Here is a 22,267-nt window from a genome sequence, read left to right on the forward strand (position 1 = left end):
CCTTGAATCCAATTAGTAAGAAAAACACTTTATGTCATTGTTAACTAGGAAGAAAATAAACAACTGGTTAAAAAAATGTGTGTGTGTGTGTGTGTGTGTGTGTATGCCTTGAATTTCCTGCTAGAATTTGAGAGTGTCTTATAAGAAATGATTTCAGTCCTATCATTTTCTTCCCTCTTACTTATGGTGTGCATTCCATGTAACACTTCATTGGACCGTTGGAGGTGAGAAGGGAATGGGTAAAGGCAGGGATGCTGCTTACAGCTTTTTAAGTTTTGTCTTGGCTTGAGGGAAAGTAGGCAAAAATTCTGCTTTCCATGTGTCAGGCCAAAATTAGGTCTATTTTTTTTTTTCTAACTTGCACAAAGGCACTTAATGGTTGTGGGAGGCTTGAGTATGGAAATGTATGACAAGCTTGTTTTTTTCTTAAAAACACAACATAGTTGGGGAGGTGGACAAGAGAAGAAGCAAAAGTAATTATACTGCCAATCATTTTAACCATAGGTACAAATACCATTCTAGGGGGACTTGGTTGAAGTATTTTATTTTGACAGGATGAGAGAATTGATTTATATGACATATAAAGAGCCTCGTTGGTAGGGCAAACTTTTTTCCTCAATGACAGCTTTATTGAGATAGAATTTGATTAATTAACTCAATTTGAGCATACAATTTAGTGGTTTTATATTCACAGAGTTGTATGGTCACCACCAACATTACTTTAGAATTATAAATTTATTACATCAAAGTGAACCCCACACTCACGGGCAGTTCTCTTTACTTTCCCCAATCCTCTTTTCATTTGTCGTAAGTAGCTACTAATCTGCTTTTTATTTTGTATAGTTGCCTATTCTGGACAATTTTATATAAGTGGAATCATATGATATGTGGTCACCGGCTACTGGATTCTTTTATTTAGCATAATGTTTTCAAGGTGCATTCATGTTGTTGCACAATGATCAGGTTTTTGATTGGTGGTAAATGGAAAGAAGTTGTATTAATAAGCTTTTTGTTGCTATAATGAAATACCCAAGGCAGGGTATCTTAAAAAAGTTTATGTAGCTCACAGTTTGGGGGATATCAGGGAGTACATATGCTGATCTTATTGCTGGCAGAATCCCAAGGCTGCACAAGACATCATATGGCAGGAGACAGAGAACACATTTGTCTGTTTCTGTCTCTTACCTTTATGGTCTTTCTCCTTCTTCTTTTAAAGCCATCAAGATTCAAATATGAGTGTCCCACTCTGAGACTTCTTCTAATTCTTATCACTTCCTGGAGTCCCTGCCTCTAATGTACCATCATTGGGTTAAATTTCCACCCCTTAATACCTCACAATGGAGATTAAATTTCAGCACATGAAGTCTTGGGGGACATTCGAGACATATCCAAATCATAGCAGGGGTTCATCCCTGAAATAAATGATGTACTACGTGAGCTTAGAGAATGAGCTTAGCTTCATTGCAAGAAGCCATGACTGTGTTTGAAAAGTTGAAGTAGAATATTAGGTCTGTAGAGAAGGGTCTCTAGGGGTTATTGTGGGAGATATATTTAGAAATATAATAGGAATCAGATTATGGCGATCATGAATTTATTTGGACTTTTTCAGAGATGCTGCTGTTTTTGAAAGGTGAGTGAAATGACTTGAAGAAAAATCGATAATTAATGCTATGAGGTCACCCAGGTTGGGAATGCAGGGGCAGGTATAAAGTCAAAAACACCTAATTCCCCAAAACTTTCTCCTCCTACTGCTCTGCCTGTTGTTCTTTGTTAACTGAAGTTTGTAGGAAAAGCATAGATGTTTTTTGTTTTGTTCTTTTTTTTCCCCTGCTATAGTTTTTTAAATTATTAGAAGCATGAAAAAAAAGCCTTTCTAGGTTGTACTTACACATGCTATTCCTTGAGCACCTGGTATGAGATGGCATTTTCATGGCAAAGCCCACTCTGTGTCTTATCACATTAGGAGGAAACAGGCCCTGTTCTGGACCATTTGTTTGCCTCTGCAGGACCCTGTGTACTGCTGTTTTGGAGACCATTGTTTTGTTTCTTTTGGTCTTGTGGACTTCGTATGTTGCTTGTATTCTATTGACAAATTTCTGCCAATCCAAAGGAAGCCACAGGTATCCTGAGGGTAGTTGGCCTGTGTTTACATCTTTTGTAGCTGAGAGAAATTCCTCATTGCTCTTTCGATGCCCCTCACGTCATAGGCTTTTGCAAGAGGAAGGATTTTAGAGATTACATGGCTTAAGGGTTATTAAGTTAAGGGTTAGTGGTCCATGAGTCTCCTGAAATTGTTTGCACAATTCTCTATATTTAGGTTCAGATATTTTTTTCTTCCCCATAAGATTGTGTTCCTCCATGGGGGAAAGAATCGTTTATCTACTGATAATATGGATGACTTATTGAGTGATTACATGATGCCATGTACAGGACTCTTATAAGCACCTTACTTATGTCATTTCATTTAATATTTCCACCTTAGCCTCAGTATTTAGGAAACGGAGTCATAACTGCAGCAATTGAATTGCCTGAGGTCAGCGAGTTCAGGGACTCAGCTCTGCACTCTGACGTGAAGCATTGTTTTAACCGGCATACTCTTTGAACTACTCCAGTCTGCCTTTGTCAGACTCTGTGATACAATGATTCTCCTTTCATAAATGGGTAATAGAGGCCCAGAGAGAAGTGACATAAGTCCCAGATGGTCCTGTGATTAAAGACATGTAGCTGAGATCACGTGACAGCAATGCAAATAAACCCCAAATCAGGCACAAAGCTCTAGCACATAATTTCTAAATTAAATTTAAAAATGCCCCTTTCTGGCCTTTGCTTCTGTTACTGACTCTCATTTTTTCTCTTCCTTCCTGTCTTCATGTCTCCTTTCCCCCCCCCTTCTCCCACTCCACTTTCATCCCCTTTCTCTACTCAAGAAGCATTATGGAACACTCATCTCCTTCATATCTAAGATGGAATTATTAGCAATCCAGTGTTTTAATGTTACAAAAATAGCTTTATGGTCAGGGAGCATGGGAGTATTCCACTTCTCTGTGGCCAGCACCTCTTTGTCTTAGAAGGTTTCTCAATGGAGATGTCAGACGAGGTTCAATATAGAGGGAGAGAAAGGACCAACGCCTATACCTCACCCTGGCACATAGGAGCCAGCATCCACCTTTCTGATTTGGGGGTAATTTTTGACAGGGGCTACTTATTGAAATAAGTTAATACTGACTAAATGACTTTTTATGTGGGTAGAGTGTAGATTGAGAGTTTGGAGTTTTTCAGTTTTTAGAGTATTGCAAATGAGTTGCAGAGCCTGAGATGTTCGAGGCTGGAGTTTGGAGGAAAGGTCAAGTTGGGAACTTGACCAGAGTATATAAAAAGTATAGCAGTAGAGAGATGGCTCAGGGCACTTCTGAAGAGAGAGAAAAAAAAATGCCCTTCTTACTCTGTTCCTTCAAGAGTCTGTCATTTATGGCAAGTTCCATTTTCCCAGATAGCCTTTTTAATTGTTCCAGTCATGTGCTCATCTAGGTCACCTGGATGAAAGGGAGGGGGTCACAGTAGAGTGCAAATCCTATTTGTGTAGCAATCAGAAGATCTATGTGCTTTGAGACCAGCTTTGTTATTTGCTATTTGTGTGATTCATTGATTGATTGAGTGATTTTCTCTTAGCATCAAATTCCAAGTCTATACAATGAGATTAATAATAATGTCTGTCCTGTCTATCTCACAAAATTGGTGTTCGCTCTTTAACTATGAATAATGGATGAGAAACCTCTTTAAAAGGAGTCTTTGTTTGGTTCTTCTCTCAGTATAAACTCTAAGCTCCTTTGGATTTATATACACTCTTTTTTATCCTCCTTAGTACCCAAAACACTACTGTGTGTTTTAGGTGTTCACATGTATGATTCTAATTACAGCCTCATTGCTTTTCTTTGTCGTCTTATTTTTATTTTTGTTACAGCATTTTGGGGAGAGTTTTTCCTGGAGCTCATTAGGAATGTTAACTCCTCCTTAGAGAGTGCGGGCTTTGGCCTTCCTGGGCCCTCCCTGTTTCTCTCCTTCTTTAAGCTGTGCGTTCTGCCAATCTCTGAGATGGATGCCTCTTGGATTCTCAGTCTGCCAATAGTGATGACCTTGTTGTGTCTACTGACACTTAAAACCCTCTAGGGACATAGGGTCCCACTGCCTCTCAGAGAATGAAGGTCAGAGAGGGTCCTTTCTGTCCGAGTCTACACAAGTCCCAGTTTATAGATGGCACCTGCATGGTGCTTTCAATGAGGCATAGTGGCATTTTTGCATTATTTTTTTTTCTGTTCAGTTTTTGGGATGAAATTACTGATTTTTTGATCACTCATAAAAATTTTATGAGAATTCTATTTTTGAAATCCACTTCCATTTTATTCTAGCTTGAATTACACTCTTTTTACCCTGTTGTGGTAAGTTTGTTCCTAGACATAACCAAAGATGACACCAGTCACAGAAGACATTCTGCTGTGTACTATGGAAAATTTAGTAAGTTCATTTTATCCTATTGAATGTAGGTCCTAGTAATACACAAAATCCTTTTAAATGGGTTTTATTTTCTTAATATCGTCTTCAGTGTTCTCTGCTTTCTACTTCCTGAGCATGATGTGACACAAATATGGTCACAATTCCTATGAAACTTTTGATTATATGGTATTAATTCAGCAGTCAGGTAAAATTTCAAAAAAGAGTGGGGAACATTGTCACCTAAAATCTCAGTTTCTGGGCTCAACACATCATCTGATACTTCCTTTTTCCCTTTTAGCCAGTTCTTGCTCAAATATGGATATATTTTTACATTGTTTCAATCATAAAGTTGTAGAACTTGTGCTTTACAACTTACACTTAACTCCATCTTTAAATTTCAGTGGTGAATCAGAAAAATAATTCAGTTAATAAATGGGCAAATGAATTAAATAGACACTAAAAAAGAAGAAATACAAATGGCCAACAAATATATGAAAAAAAAATTCAACATTGTTAGCCAATAGAGCAGTTTTGATCTGCATTTCCCTGAGATTTTGTCTCATGCCACTGAGAATGGCTTTCATCAAGAATACAAATAATAAGAGAAGATGTGGAGAAAAAGGAACACTTTTCCACTGTTAATGGGATTATATATTAGTACAACCACTAATGGAAATTGGTGTGGAGGTTCCTCAAAAGACTAGGCATGGAATCACCATATGATCCAAATATACCATTCCTCATTCTTATCCTAAAGAAATATCATACTACAGTGATGCATGCATACCCATTTTTTTATAGCAGCACAATTCATAATAGGCAAAGTATAGAACCAACCTACATGTCCATCAACAGGTGAATGCATAAAGAAAATGTGGTATTTACACACAATGGAGTTTTCTTCAGTTATAAAGAAAAATAAAATTATGTCATCCACAGGAAAACAGATGGAACTTGAGACCATTATATTAAATGAAATAAGTCAAACTCAAAATGTCAAGATTCACATGTTTTCTCTCATATGTGGAAGCTAGACAGGATAAAGGGAAAGAAAGGTGTGGAAATCTCATGAAAATTGTAGGGAGATCAGTAGAGGAAAGGGACTGGGGTAGGGAGGAGGGGAAGGAAAGGGAAATATAGGCCAAATTATATTGTTATATTTTGTGCATATACCAATAGGTAACAACAGATCCTGCCATTAGGTACAACTATAATGCACCCATAAAAATATGGAAAAAATTTCAGTGTTGCTTTATATTCTAACTTTAAAATTTATTGTACAATACTGTTTTTGAAATTTTATTTCCATTAGATTTATATTTAAGATAAATTCTCAGGAGCCGGATGTTTGGGTCAAATGAAATTTACATTTGAGTCTTGAAATAATTACTAGCATTGCATTTCCAAAGAGTCATTAGTCATTTACACCATCAACTAGCAAAGTGTTCTTACTTCTTAGAGCTTTTTGCTTCTATCTCCCAACCCACAAAAAGAAATAACTATTATTATTCACTGTTTAATTTTTGCTAATATGATATTCAACATGTTCAAAGTGGTATGCTGTTGTTTTAATTCTTATTTCTCTTTAGGAAGGTTCTTTTATCCAGTTTTTTTTTCCATGAAGTATAAGTTCATAATCTATTTGGTTTATGACTTCTGTCTTATTTGGGATTATATACATATAATCCCTCTGACATGTTTGTTGTAAATGTATTTTCAGAGTCTGTTCACTGTCTTCATGTGCATGTGCATGTATAACATATAGAAACACAGGCATTATAGGAATTGTATCACTTAAAAAATAAAATTGCTTCGTACATACTAAGAGACTCAAACCATCTTAAGTTGTTAAGATATTGAGAAGACAAAGTTTCAGAAATCCCAGCAGCTTTTCCAGAGATTGAAGGATGCCCTTCATGGCACACCATGCTGCTCTCTCCTTGGAAAGGTTTACCCTATAGGTCAAGGTAGATGGTTTTGGAGTAACTGAAAGATATCTTCAGACCATTCCCAAGTCTTTCTGGCCAAGACTTTGACTCTCTTTGGGGTGGCCACACATACCTACTCCTGTTTACTTTGAGAATCTAGCTGCTTGCTTATTTTGGACAGTACAATCTCCTATGGCCTTATTTAATTGTGATTTCTTCTTGGAACCTTCTCTCATTTCTTCCTGTCCACCCATCTCAAGTGAGAAAGAATTATTTCCCTGTGACCCCCTCACTTTCTCACAGAGAATTAGATGTATCCCTTCTATGGAACCTTTCTGTTTATCTTCTCCTAGAGTTATTTATGAATTCTAAAAGTCTATTTTTAGACAAAAACTTTGTAGTAACACAGGACTTGTGGGATGATTGCGTCAGCAAGGGAAGGGGTGTGGGAGGAAGATGTGGTGTAGTCACACCCTCCCTGTGACAGAACTGAGAGGGAAAGGGCCAGCAGCACTGGCAGTGTAAGGACCCCAAGGGCTAAAGTGCTGAGTGTGGCCACACAGTTGAACGGCTTGCTGTGCTTTCCAAACTTACATAAGAAACAGACACTAATAAATTCCACAAAGAGGATAAGGATGGTTCTTAGGTTGCCATATTTGTGGTATGGAAAGCTTTCTGAGATGAAAATAAGCAGCCTATCTCTGCAGAATTTCTCTCTCTCTCTCTCTCTCTCTCTCTCTCTCTCTCTCTCTCTCTCTCTCTCTCTCTCTCTCTCTCTCTCCCTCTCCCTCTCCCTCTCCCTCTCCCTCTCCCTCCCTCCCTCCCTATCCCCCCTCTCCCCCCTCTCCCCCCCCCTCACTCACTCCCTCCTTCAGCCCTCCCTCTCTCGCTTCCTCCATCACTCCAAAGAGCATATGTTTAATTCAGCAAATATTTGAGTCTCTCTCTCTCCCTCCTGTTTAGCCAGGCAGTGTTTAAGAAGCTTTGTGACTGGAAAAGATGATTAAGGTGGTGTTCCAGGTCTTGAGGAGCTGTGCTTCTTGTGCAGGAGACCCACACTTTTACAGGAACATGAGACACTTCCAGCGTTATAGGCACAAAATGTGTATTAGGAACAGAGGAGAAGGAAAGATTAGCCCCCAGGGGGAGATTCATGAGGTTGCCAGTGTACCTATCTTTCATTATGTGTTTAAGCGCAAATTCTTTCTGTCTGCTGAGGTGATTCTTTTGTATCTCAAAGTTTACTTGCTTTATGCCTCATTCCATCTCCCAGTCTTCCAACTATTATTTTATCATGATTTGAAAAATATTTTAGGGGAATACAAGATTTATTCTTGTTTTCAAAAGGTGAACCAAAAATAAATATATAAATAAATAAATAAAAGGTATAGGGGATGTTTGGTATTTCAGTATTGACAAAACCCTAGGAATCAGGAAGCAAAATTTATAGCATATTAGGTAGTAGGAAACTATCTCACCAGTTGTTGGAGGTGAATGCTCAGACACTTGAAAAAGTGTACCTTTGATACAAAATCCTTAAATCTTACATGTGCATGTGCACATGCACACATACAATCTTTCTGCCTTACTAGCCATTTTTTCTTGACTATCTTTTATTTGATGATTTCTTTTAGCTGGTTCCTTTCTAAATATTACCTCCTCTGGGACCTAATTACAACTGCTCAGAATTCGAAGAACATCAGAATAGATGTGGGCTCCCAAGATATCTTTAGGTATCACAGAACATTAGACACTAATTATAGTCATCCATTGTGTATACAGGTACATACCCCTTTTGTGCTACTTTTATTGTCAAATTGCAGTGAAAAAGTCAAGGAACTATTTCTCATTAGCTTCTGCCTTTCATGCAGATTTTCCCCTAAGAGTGATAATACTACATGTTGAGACTTTTTCAGGTTTTAAAGTGAACACCCAAGCTGAAGTTTACTTTTATTTTACGTTAATGTTCAACTTAATACTGAAATTATGAGGAAAGAACTGTTTCTAAAAAAAATAAATAAATAAACCAAACCAAAACAAAAGACTTTTGTAGAGAAGCCCATCCCTCTGCTGAGCAGAGCAGCCATATTTAAAGAACAGTGAAATTCAGACTCTAACACATCAAAGCATTTGTGAGATTTTAAAAGTAGTTGCTATCTTAGATAATGGAGCATTGTTATTTTTAATTACTTGTTTATCATATATGAAAACATTTTAATGACCCCAAAGTTAATTTGCCCTTAGAAAAATGAGGATATGAAATGCTCTATAAGAAAGAATAAATATACTGTCTCAAGTCTAGAGACCTGGTTTGTAGTTACAGTTCTGTCTGTGACCTGTTCTGCAGATCTTATAAAAGACCTTTCACATCTCTTCATTTTATTTTCCCACCCTTGTTAACAAAGACATTACAAATTTTCGATCTGGTAGGCACCTAAGAATAGATGCCCTCTTATTTCTGATTGTATAAATAAACTTGCAACATTGTATCACATTCAGAACATCTACATGAAAAAATGTCACCCATAAATCTACCACCCATATGCATCTATAATCTGTCATTTTTTATATGCCTTTCCAGTTTTTAGCTGTTAGCATCAATTACCTATAGTACTATGTATCAATATTATACAGTAAGCATTTTCTGTATCCCTGCCTTTTCTTGAATGCTCACAGTTTTAATCTGTGATACTTCATTTAGTGGTTTTGCATATCTTTGTTATTCAGATATTCTATTATTTGAAAATTCAGTGATAAAAATTTTTGTTCCTAAATATTCCTTAGTTTTTCAGAAACTAATTGAAGATGATGGCTGGGGGTGGTGGTGAGAATTCTGGGTGAGAGGTTAACATTTTTTTTTTGTTGTTATTTGCATTTACTTTTTCTTTCTTTGTCTTTTGTTGTTGTTGTTGTTGTTGTTATTCTCATCTTTGTTGCTGCAGGGATTGAATCAGGGGCTTGTGCATGCTTTGCAAGTACCCTACTAGTGACCTACCTCCCAAGCCCTCATGATTTTATTTTAAAAATTTTTTTAATAGTTGTAGATAGAAAACATGTCTTTGTTTATTTTTTTTTTTATGTGATGCTGAGGATCAAACCCAGTGCCTCACATATGCCAGGCAAGTGCTCTGTAACTGAGCTATTGCCTCAACCCATGGTTTATTTTCTATATGGGATATTTCTATAACTTTCTCTAACTTTGTGTCCACGTGTCTAGTTATATTGTTTAATATCTCATTTGAAAGTGAATATTTTGCAATTTTCAGGATTCTGTTTACAGTCAAACAGTAAGCATTTTAATGCAAATTCTGGAGGGATTGGAACAGTGATTCTTGTACTTTTTTGACTCATATGAAGGACCCTTTGAATAAATTAAGAGACGCACATTATTCCTAAATGGAAACATAGAGATTGTTAAGTGGCCATTTACTCCTACATTTTACATAATCTTGGCACAACTCTCAAGTCAATTGCTCTTGAATTTTAGCAACAACAATATTTCAAAAATTTTCTTGATAATAAACAGGCAAACTAGCTAAGAAAAATTCGAACAAGAATAATGAGGAACAGGGAACAGCGGGGCCAGATGTTAAAGCATGTTGTAGGATGACTCTAATAGAAGAGGGAAAGTCTCGATGATGGGACAGATGGAGATCATTGCACTAACAGATCTCATCCTGAAACAAAACTGTACACAGAATGTAATGTGCAATAAAGGAACCAGCTGGCCAGGAGTGGTGGTGCATGCCTGTAATCCCAGTGGCTCAGGAGGCTGAGGCAGGAGCATGCCAAGTTTGTGGCCAGCCTCAGCAATTTAGTGAGGCCTAAGCACCTTAGTGAGACCCTGTTTCAAAATAAAAATTAAAAAGGGCTGGGGATGTGGCTTGGTGGTTAAGCATCCCTGGGTCGATCCCTGGTTTAAAAAACAAAACAAAACAAAACAAAACGAAGGGATTATACTCCTGGCATTGGGATAATTCATAAGTATTAATGAAATGGTTACATCATGAATATATATACTAAAATAAATTCTGATAAAAATTGGTTAAAAAGTGGCAAAGGCTTAAGGAGGAGAGATTCGTTATACTTCCAGTAACTGGAACAGTAACTTTTACTGGCAGTTTAGACTTGGAGTCCTGAAGCTTTTTCTGTAAGGGCCAAGCAATGAGTGTTTTAGTCTTCGTGGTCCAGACGGCTTCTGTCACAGGTTCTCGGCTCCAGTGCTATAGACAGAAACATCAGTAGATGGTATGTGACATATCCAATAAATAGAGGAGAATTACGTCATTGTGTCAGTTTCCCTGCATAGCCATTCCCAAAGAAAGTTTTATAAATCTTCTAAATTTTATGGTAAATTGTGAAAAAGTAGTATCTTCTGGTGGTTTTAAGTTGCATTTTCCTAACTACAATTGAAATTGTTTTGGGTACATGCGTGGGTTTGGTTCATGTGCTTGTTATTGAGGTCTCCTTTTGTATGAATTAAAGGCAGGGTTAACTTATCCCTCTTATTTGACCTCCCTGTCCCTGGCATCTTAGTGCCCTATGATATCTCTAGCCTGATACAGACCAAGAAGTTGCCATTTTGATTCATAAATCCTAGGTTTTCATTCACCTTAGTGTCCAAGGCCCTGGGACTTGACATTCAGTTTCTTTTGTTTCAGTTTGTACCTGTCTCCCTGACTGGCTGCTTGCTGGGGACTCCTTTGACTTTGTCAACCTGAGCAGTTTTGTTTGTGCTGAGTACCTCTCTCCTTCCTCTTGGAAATTTTTAAGGTAGTGATTGTGTGAATATTATGTGAACCTGCCTGGGCCCTTTGGATCCTGAAATGTAGCTGTGGGTGACATCTGCCTTGCATTTCTGTCCATCCAGAAGAGCAAACCCAGAGCTAGCCTGTATCAAAGAACTGGCTATATTGTTTCCTCCCTAAATTATGATGGCTATTTCTATGTTCCAAGAGATAGAACTGAGAAACTTGCATAAGCCACATAAAAATTCTTAGAGGACACGTGCTGTGAAGTTAGAAGTGCAATTCTCTTGGGGTTGTGTCCCCAGGTCCTTGGTGTGCCACAGTTGAAATGTCTGCCCCTGCCCCTCCCTACAATCTTTCCATTCTTGTGTATGCTACAGGAACTGATACGGTTACGACAGAGCCAAGCTGGTTTCTCTTCTCTTTTGGACATCATTGTTTGTCACAATTCTGATCATCATTTCTTTCCCCAGGTTATAAAATTGTAAAATAACTTGTTATATTTCTTGTTGTCTTCCAGGCTTAAGAGGTACCATTTATAGTGAGCCTTTGAAATTCCTTTATTAATAATTTTTGTCCTTTGCACTTGTACACCTTGATATTTACAAGATACTCTCATATCTATCATTTCCCTTGGTTGTGATATCCCTGGGTGGCAAACAGGGCAGGGATTATTATCCCCATTATACAGATGAGGAAATCAAGGTCCCTGAGAACCAATAGGCCCAGACCTCTGGCTGCTGTTGGAGCTAGTGTCAGAGTTGTGATTAGAAACATTACTAGGTCTATTGTATGAGTTTCAGGATTTTTTTAAAAATCTGAGACCTCAATAAATTAGTGATTTTTTTTTTCTTGTGAGATCTCAGCATGACTGCATTTTCCAAATATTTTTTTTCCTCCATCAATTGGTCTGAGAGGACAGTATCATATATGTTGCACTTCATTCAAATACCAAGGCAAACATTTTCAAAGAAGACAGAAACCCTGAAAAAATTGCTCCTTCTCTGGTCTTTTTTACCTCCACAGCCATCATATTAGAGTTTCTTTCCTGAGATTTTCCAGATGTAGGCTGCAATAAAGCATAGCATTTATGGGTTACTGAGTATTATTCCTTTTTTAACTATCACAGGTCTCAGTGTTGTGTGACCTTTGTGTCATGACCTTCAGTTTTAGGGAACAGAAGAATTTAGGAAGTTTTGTTAGGACTTAAATCCAAGTAAATTCCCTCATGAGCACCAAGACTCAGAGTTGTGGAATGTCAGAGATAAAGGGACTTTCATGCATAGACCTCTTCTTGATTGGAAGTCATGGCCAGGGAATGATAGAGCTGGGGGCAGAAATGCTGAGATTAGATTTCTCAGGCTGCCACTGTCTTCCTCTGCACCAGGGAGACCTTTCAGAGTTGGCCTTCCTCTTCATTCTGTGCTCGCCCTGGCATGGCTCTTCTCCAAAGTGACGGCTAGAGAACTCAGGCAGTCCTGATGGCACAGTCAGTCAGGATTTATTTGCACAATGAATGATTTGAATATATTTTTTGTTGATAAAACATCACATAATTGCCCACTGGAAAACTAAATTGTAAGAATTTTGAGTAGTTTAAAAAAAAATTTAAATTTGTTTTAATTGGTTATACATGACAGTAGAATACACTTTGAGACATCATATATAATGGAGTATAATTTCTCATTCTTCTGGTTGTATATAATGTAGATTCAGACTGGCCGAATAGTTACATATGTTCATGGAATAATGTCTGATTCATTCTATTATTCTTCCTATCCCCATAACTCACCCCTCCCTTTACTCCCCTCTCCATAAAGTAACTTTATCTTCCTTAGGATTTCCCCTACCACCAACCATTGTGATTTAATATCCGAATATCATAGAAAACATTTGGCTTTTAGTTTTTTGGGATTGGCTTATTTCACTTAGCATGATATTCTCCAGCTCCATCCATTAACCAGCAGATGCCATAATTTCATTGTTCTTGAAGGCTGAGTAATAGTCCATCATATATATATCACATTTAAAAAAAATCCATTTATCCCTTGAAGGGCATCTAGGTTGGTTCCACAGTTTAGCTATTGTGAATTGAGCTGCTATAAACATTGATGTAGCTGTATCACTGTAATATGCTGATTTTTTTAAGTCCTTTGGGTATAAACCAAGAAGTGAGATAGCTGGGTCAAATGGTGGTTCCATTCCAACTTTTCTCAGGAATCTCCATACTCCTTCCCATACTGATTGCACCAATTTGCACTCCCACCAGCAATGTATGAGTGAACCTTTTTCCCAACATCGTTGTCAACATTTATTGTTGATAATTGCCATTCTGACTATGGTGAGATGAAATCTTAGAGTATTTTTGACTTGCATGTTTCTTTAATTGCTAAAGATGTTGAACATTTTTTCCTATATTTGTTGATTAATTGTATTTCTTCTGTAAATTGTCTATTCAGTTCCTTAGCCCATTTATTGATTGGGTTATTTGTTTCTTGGTGTTAAGAGTCTTGAGTTCTTTATATATCCTGGAGATTATTACTCTATCTGAGGTGCATGTGGCCAACATTGAGTAGTTTTTTAAATAGGGTTTACTATGGAAAACAAATAACTAGAGATTTCAAGCAGAAGATATTTAATACAGGGTATCAGTTGCTTTGAAATTATTGGAAAGACTATATAAAGCAGACTATAGGCTGAGTGGCTAGTAACCCATAAATGCTATGCTTAATGGCAGCCTACATCTGGATTCATTCCAGAACTACAGAGAATTACTCCATTTTATTTACTTAGGAAAGAGAAAGCCATGAGGCCTCTTTCAAGAATGTACTGCTGTACTTGTGAACCAGAAATCAAGAAGCCATGATTAGGAAGGTGGTAACTGGACTGACCCTGAGACATGGAGTCCAACTTCCCTCTCTATCACAGCTGCTGCTGAATAACCACAAAGCTGAAGACTGAATATGAGAACATGGATGCAGAAACCCCAGCTATCCTCTCCCACCCAGCCATGCTTCCAAACAGGCCAGAGCAGCGGAAAGATGGCCTCTATCTTATGATTGCCTTCCAAATCTCAAGACACTGCATGTGTTTTGAAGGATGTCTTTTGCAATCAAACCCCATTTGCAAGGCAGCCTCCTAGTTGACAGGGCAAATTTGAGTACTGATTCACCATTCCCAGCACAGTAAATGTTATGACCTTCACACGTGGGAGTGTCCTCTATACAGCTAAGTATGTAATAGAAACTCCCATGAGGCTGGAGTAACAATTGTCTTCTATTAGGTCTTCACTAGTTAGTGTAATTAATTATATAACAGAACAATTTCCCCTATGGGGAATTCCTATTTATCAGAAAAATGCCATAAGGAGGGAAGACCCTGAGCTGACCTGGGAGTGTATTCTAAGCTGTTTTGGTTTCAAATATCTTGGAAAGTACTAGAGGGATATGTGGAATATTATAACAATGCTTCCCATCTCTGGGGGGAGTTCTCTAGTTAACTTTCCATCCCGTGTCTCCTCCCTGCACTTCCCCTCCCTATCCTTTAATGCACATGTAGAATTTGCAATGGAAATCAATGTAAACTACTTTATTTAAAATATATTAAATGGAGATGTGACCAATGAGCCTGTATTGATTTTTTTTTTCTGACTTCTTTAACTCTTACATAATCCTTATTTAGAAATGTGAAATAATTGTTAGTAATCCCCTTGAGCTTTACCCTTTCCTTCTAGTGGACAAATTTGGACACATTTTTTTTTTCCTCTTCCAAATTAAGAATCAGGTTAACTTATCGTTCATTTACTTTGTAATAAAATAGATATTGTGAAGTTACCGGTACTATTCATTTGGGTGGGGACAGGGGAGCACAGACTCGGTAGAGATGTATTTGAAGTATATAATCTGATTTTTATCATCAAAGGTGACATTCCTTTCTTCAGGAGAACGTTGATGCGTAGGTGAGTTGATAACAGCTTCTGTTAGATTTCTGCCATATCTTGCTTTCTTTTGTTTCAGCACAATCTTTTTTTTTTTTTAATCCATTCTTTCCTCCTTACTGGGGGCACATTCTTCTACAGCAGAGAAGCCCCCAGAGCTTCCTCTGCTCTTTTGTGTTGTGTGCTCTGACCTCTGAGCAACTGCTGTCACAGATTCAAAGTCTGGAACGTTTGGGCGATGGACTGACTCTTTAAGGATTCATTAGTACCAAGTGACCAGAACTTCATTACCAAGGTGATGTAAATGGGTGACTATGGACGCTATCATCCAAACTGATGCACTTGTGGACAAGGGCACTGGTAATAATTATACCAAAGCAGCAGGGATAAATTAGATGTATGGTTACCCTAGTTATAAGGAACCGTGGAAAGCAGTGATTGAAATGTTACTAAAATTATTCCCTTTACTCCTTATTCAGAAATGTGAAATAATTACCAGTAATCCCTTTCACCTTTATTCTTGCACCCTAATAGGTCCATTTGGACACCCCCCCCCCCCCCCCCGCCACATTTTAACTTTGGAATTGTCAGAGTTTGTCTCCGCTTGAACTCTTTATAACTTTCACCAAACATTAAGCTTACTTTCTTTTTTTTATATAATAATCACTTCTGAGCGCTGAGGATGGCTTAGATCCTGTATTAAGGGACTAAGGAAAATGAAGCTGAGAAAAAAAAAGTCATCTTTGTCCTTTGTTCATGATCATTGCTGTGATATTATTTCAGGACACTGGGTTTTCTACCTGGCTCAAAGTCTAGGGGAGTTCATCTTATGCTTCTCCCCCACTGCAGTGTAGTCTGCCAATGTAAAAAGTCTGCCCAAATCATGGGTTTTATCAATTTGTTTATTTTATACTTAGGATATTGTTTTGGATTTGACATGAAGAAACTTTTTTTAATCAAAGAAAACTTTGAAAGCTACTGGTTTGGGATTTAAAATGTCATTGTTCTACAGCTAAAAGAATAGTGGGGAAAATACAAAGTGAAGAACCGAACTGATGAAACTTGAAACACAGAAGGACATAAATTGAATAGGAAACAAATAAACTGCCTTAAATATCTGAAGGATGATTGTGTATTGAGGTTTGTGATTGCTTTAATGCAAAGACGGGGCAAATAGGTGGACTCTGTGGGAAAACAGGTTTTGGCTATTTTGAACTCTCCAGCAGTAATCACTTTCCTGCTATGAAAGGGGCTGCCTTAGGAGGGCTGCGTTATGTCCTTGTCATTGGACTTGTGCAAGTGAACTCTCAGGTGGTGGGTGAACATCAGCCTGAACATCACATTAGAAGAAATACCTTCAATAACAATTTTGCAACTCGATTTCAAGGATGTCAAATTTCTGTTTTGGTGAATGTTGAGTAACGAGCTTAAAAATTTCTAAAGTGTGTGGGTACGTGCGAGCCTGTGTGTGTGTGTGTGTGTGTGTATGTGTTTGTGTATTTCCTCCAGAATATTAGCTAATTGAAAATATACTTTATGCATTTTGGGTTTTTCTTTAATTGCATAGTGGCCAGTGGTTGATAAAAATGCAGAAGTCACAACATTATACTCTCATCAAGAGAAATTTAAAAGGGAATAGGCATCCTCTGGTATGATTCTGAAAGCGATCTGAAACAGCCTGGTTCATTTTTACTCATCTGCCATTGGTTAGTACCTCACCAAAGTTTGTCTCTGTTTCAAAATCTTGAAATAAAAGTGGAACAATTTCCAACATGATTTAAGAAAAAGGTCACCAGTTGAAAATGGTTCCTATTATTTTTTTTTCTATTAAATGTGAAATTGCAAAAACAGCCTTTCTTACATAATTCAAATTTATAATACATTCTAATGAGAAATTTGTCTTTTTTCATGCCATTTAAAACACTGAGAAATAATTTCTTTAGGCTTTTGGATTGGTGTTAAGCAGTTATTATTTCAAAGTACATAATGCATGAATTTGATGGTCTTCATTTTCTAGAACTAACTTGTGGTTCTTGAAGGTTGAGAATTTGTATTTCCCTCTTCCCTGCTTTAGTTTTCCATTATCTGAGCACTTAAAAATTTAACTTAGCAATATTCTTATATTTTGACAATAGGATGAAGTTGATTTCACTTTTTAACAGGTGACAAATTTACTAGCACTTGCTAGTAATTAAAGGTGACAAGTAATTAGAGACACAGATTAAACTGGAAATTTTAATTTATAATAATATCTGAATTCAATAATATCAACTCAAATTATGATGTTCAAACTCAATGCAAAAGCTCTGAGATGATTTACACACAATGGTTGTGTCATAGGTTATGAACAGCATAGTTGACAGGTGACAGTTTTGTGAGCACTATAATGTTCAAAAGGCTCACGTGTAGTGGTTCAGGCCATATCTTGTATCTGTGAACACTCTTAGTTGACTCCATTTAATGGTATGGGCTGAATAAACACAGCATTATGGCCAGGAGTAAACTTGGCTTGAGATTCATCGGCAGTGGCTTCATCTTCACTGAAAAACAAATTGTCTACTTTTTCCAGTTACATGTAAGATAGAAAATTTTCTGCTATCCTCTTTATTTTTACTGTTATGTCAGAGTGAATTTGCAATAAAGGAAAAGTACAAACAAAATTATTAAAAAATTAAGAGTAATTAAAACATCCCTCAAGTGCTAGTAAACTTCCATGGTTTGTCTAATGGGCACAGCAGACATGTAAACAGATAACTAAAACAGTGTTTATGTGGTTAATACGAGTTTGAACAAGCTGTCAGGGGAACCAGACGAGTGAGCAGCAATTAACTTGCAGACCTACCCACTTATTGGTAGGGTTAGGAAGAGAAGATTCCAGATAACCACTAAGGCTTCCTCAGAGATTAGATTGTTGATTTTTCCCATCATCACTTTCTCATTCTTTTGGAGGGGCAAAACCTTTATGTGTTAGGCAGCCAGCATGCCATCTTTATAAATCCAGATTTCCACTTTCAGAAGTAGATTTACTGAGCTCAGAAGAGCTTATGCCATTGTTTGCCCCTCTCTCCTGGCCTTGTACAGAAAAGCAGTCTGTTGCTAGAATTAGAGAATTGAGAAACGTCCTTAAGAGTGATTTTTTTTAAAATTTTAATTGTAGATGGACACAATACCTTTATTTTTTTATTTTTTATTTTTTAATGTGGTGCTAGGGATCAAACCCAGTGCCTCACATGTGCTAGGTAAGTGCTTTACCACTGAGCCACAACCCCAGCCCAAGAGCTCCCCCCACCCCATTCAGCACACTTGAGAGAAGTCATACCATTACAGAACATAAATTATAGTCATGGGAGAAGATTTTGGAGATCATCTTGCTAATTGTTTATTATTTTAGAGCTGGGGAAATTGAGATACAGAGAGAGTGAATGTTTTCTTGCTCACTTGGCCAGTAGAACAGTTGCCATAAGATATAAGGCTGGGGTCACCCATCTTCCATTCTGATTTTCAGTGGCAAGGGTGCTGACTCTTTTGACAGATTCTTACTCCTCTGTCCATTTCAATGCCTTCTATCTACTTCATCCTGTCCATCCAGCCACAAGGAGTGTTTTTACTTGCTTAGGAAAACTCACCCACTGCAAAAGCTACTGTTAGGCAGAAAAACTGAGTTTGAACGCAGTCTCTGATGTGTTTTCACTGCTCTGATACATTCGGTAAGCTTCTCTGCATGTTATTTTGAACATGGCGCTCAAAGTACAAGAAATGTATCAGTTCCTAAGGTTTCTCTTCACTGGGACTCTCAGTGACCTTTTGCCTCCTGAATAACCTATCTGGGCGCTTGTCAACCATGTCTGTTTTTTTTCCATGACTAATAGAAATTGTGGCAAACAAAAGGCCAGTTAGTGAGTATTCGTTCCACTCTCTCCTTAGCCTTCTCTGGAGAGTCCTGGTCTTCCAGTGCTATTGTTTCCCTGTCAGGGTTGATTGTTTCCTTCTGCAGTGACATTGTGAATCTGAAGTGAAAGTGCAGTGTAGGGGCATGTCTCCATTCTGTTGCACTTTTTTTTATCGAAGACAACTACTTGTCTGGACTGGAACTTCTCTTTGCTGCTTTTTGGTTCTTTAGGGATCATCCAATCTATTTGGTCTGTTCTTGTCACCCACAGTGTTGCCAGGAACAGGGAGTACACTGTTAGAATTCGTTTCTGTGGGTACTAACTGTGCAAGACAGGTCAAATGTGTCAATTCCTGCTCTCCCTTCTTTCCACACTCCTCTCCTAGGAGCTAAAACATTGCTTGATAAGGAACCTCAACCTACTTAGTTTATGGATTAGTAGGAGAATTATAGAACACAGGAGTTGGAAGGAATGGTAGCAGGTATCTAATCTTTAGTTTACAGATGGGGAAAGGCACTGAGGTTCAAAGAGGTCAGGGAACTAAAGTCATTGAGCCCATACGTGATTGAGCGAGAAATTACACCCAAGCCCTCTGTATCTAAGTCTAGTGCTGTTTCCAGTTTTCCCAGTGTCTCTCAGAGCCTATATAAAGGTTTGGCATTTCTTAGAGTTGTTCTCTCATTACCCCTTCTGAGCAATGCCAGCTGTCCATGCAGAGAGTGGGGCATTTAGCCAGTGTTGGGCCAAAGCTGTCTGTAAAGAGAAGTTGAGTGAATACATTGACATTTTCAGCTCATGGCAGGTCCTGCTTTGCCCTTCCGGCTCTATCTGACCCAATGCTTCAGAGGAAGGGTGATTACATTTGCTGTTCAACTAACAATTGTGTGTAATTTTCAGCTTGCCTTATTCTTCAGCACTGTCTTCCCACGCTTCCATCACATGCCACAGCATATCTGCTTCGTAATTACACTGGTAGGGACTTACCTACGCCGTTTGGAAAAAGGTTTGCCTAAAGTGCTTATTTACTTGTGAATAATAAATCTTGATTGATACCTTGGTAATCTCTGAGATCCATCCAAGACTCCCTCCCACAGTGGGGAGGGTTGAAGAGTCAGGGAAACGGGTGTCACAAAAAGAAAAAGAAAAAAGAGTCCTTCTTCCTCACTGATGAGCTAAAAGAATTATACATGATTAGAAATCTCCAGGCTGGACTTTTGCTTGATATTATTAGCTAGTTCTAAAGTCAGAATCTTTCATACAGTTGTAAAAGCTTGTGATCAGGTTTGTCATTAGTGCTCATCTAACCTAATCACCACGTTTCTAGAGAAAGATACACCACATCTCAGAGCAGGAGTTGCATTATATGCTCATGACTGAGCTAAGACTGGAAGATGGGTCTGAATTCTGGAGCTGCTGCATCCTCCAGCCAATACCAGTAGGTAGAAAAGGAAGTACCCCAGAGAAGAATGCACATTGTCCTATTTTAATAGATGATTAAGAAAGCAGTTTTGAAAGTCCAGGAAGGTATTGACTTTTATATACAGAAAAAAAGTTAAAGAGAAACTTTCAAAGATTTAGAAAAGTGTTATTGAAAATATAACTACTGCTTGTTTAAATGAAGAAAATGTGGCTGAGGGACATGATTGTTAAATCTGCCCTCAGCTGCTCCTGTGTTTAAGTCACAGCTCCTCACCCTTCCAGTTCTTCTGCTGCCAAAATGGTGGTGTTAATTTTAGCTTCTTCCCTCAATACCATTGATTTATTCAGCCAATACTGACCAAGAGCCAGGCCTTGAGTTGGTCACCAAGAAAGATCTAGAGACTAATGTATTTCATTTAGAGATTAATATAAATGCTTTAAGTCAATCATTCTGTATCCTTGAATCGGAATGTATTCATAAAGAATCTGGGGATGTAGCTCAATGGTAACAGTGCTTGCCTACCATGCACAAGGCCTTGGGTTCATTCCTTGGCACATAAATTAATAAATAATATATGTGTGCAGATCTTATATGAGTTTAGTGTGCAGCTTTTAAAAATGACTATTTGAAGTTTATAGGACTGATGTTACACCATATAATGGTTTGTGCTTTTTAAATTTTGGTGGCCTATATAAATGCTTATAGAGTAGAATATTAACTTGGGAGGAAAAAGAGAAAAAAACAATATGACCAAACACTAGTTCTGCTTTTGTGAATGACAGATAGCAAGCTGGCATCATATGACACCTTTAGAGAGGCATAATGGCTTTGCTAGTATTAACTGTCATTTTACCTGTGGCCCTAAGTTTTCCTGCCCATAGAGAAGGGCATGGTCATCCTATGGCATTTTTTAGTCATTCTCATTCTGTGGTGCCTTGATGAATTGTGTCTATTGACTATTGGCTTCATCAGTTTGTTAAAGTGTGGCTCACTGAGGTTAGGTTTGAGGAAATGGAACAGGGAACACATCACAGCTAGTAGAATCTGAGCAGTAGGAGTGGAGATAATAAAGCAAATCTGCTGCTGCTAGAGACCGTGGATTTGGGGTAAAAAAAAAAATCTGTGTTTAAATGTTAGTTGCAATTTATTAATTGTTTCCTTGATCAAGTCATTTAACCACTTACAGCCTTCCAACCTTATTTTGTGTGTATGTGTGTGCATGTGTGTGTTTGTGTGTGTGTGTGTGTGTACGTGTGCCCATGCACATGCATGTGGTGCTGGGGATTAAACCCAAGGCCTTCTGCATGCTAGGCAAGCATTACTACTTAGCAGCATCCCCAGCCCCCAGCTTTGCTTTCTTGCCTTGCTAAATGTGGATAATCATAATGCTACCTCATGTGGTGGTGGGATGACTGAGTGGCCGTTAGACGATCACGTCACAAAAAGCAAATCTTAAATGCATGGTTGCTGTTTGTTGTCAATGTGTGGCCTTTGTGTGCCTCCTGGATAATTAGAAGGCCATGACAGAGGAGCAACAGAGAAAAGGTAATAAGCAAAAATTATTAATTGCCTTTCATTAGCACATTACCTGGAAAAATGGGTGCTCAGGGTGCCACGGCTCTGAGCCTCCCTTCACAGAAGGCATCTTGATTGGAGGAGGGCCATTGCTTTTGTTTTTCCTCTCTTATGATGGGGTTGTATATATTTAGATCCTCTATGGGGATCTTCCCTTTCACTTCTTGCTTTCGTGATGATTATAAACCTAGAGTGAAACCCATCTAGAACCAGAGGAAGTAAGAGCAGGGTAAGTTTTGGTCTATCAAAACCAGTTCTTACCTCTGTTTTTTTGTTGT

General features: G+C 38.0%; 1 protein-coding gene across 13 annotated transcripts in view; it reads left to right on the forward strand.

The window, feature by feature from the left end:
- Lpp (LIM domain containing preferred translocation partner in lipoma) overlaps positions 1-22,267 on the forward strand; it is a 644,616-nt gene that overhangs the window by 188,977 nt on the left and 433,372 nt on the right. The window contains exon 4 of one of the 13 annotated variants that reach the window (XM_078043843.1): positions 11,081-11,192. The exons of 11 other annotated variants lie outside the window; for them this stretch is intronic. The gene's annotated coding sequence lies outside the window, so the exon portion shown is untranslated. Of the gene's footprint in view, positions 1-11,080; positions 11,193-15,021; positions 15,126-22,267 lie in introns of those variants that run through there. One more of the 13 variants, XM_078043846.1, reaches the window with a different exon arrangement.

Source organism: Ictidomys tridecemlineatus, chromosome 3 (genome assembly GCF_052094955.1).
Source record: "Ictidomys tridecemlineatus isolate mIctTri1 chromosome 3, mIctTri1.hap1, whole genome shotgun sequence".
NCBI lineage: Eukaryota > Metazoa > Chordata > Mammalia > Rodentia > Sciuridae > Ictidomys > Ictidomys tridecemlineatus.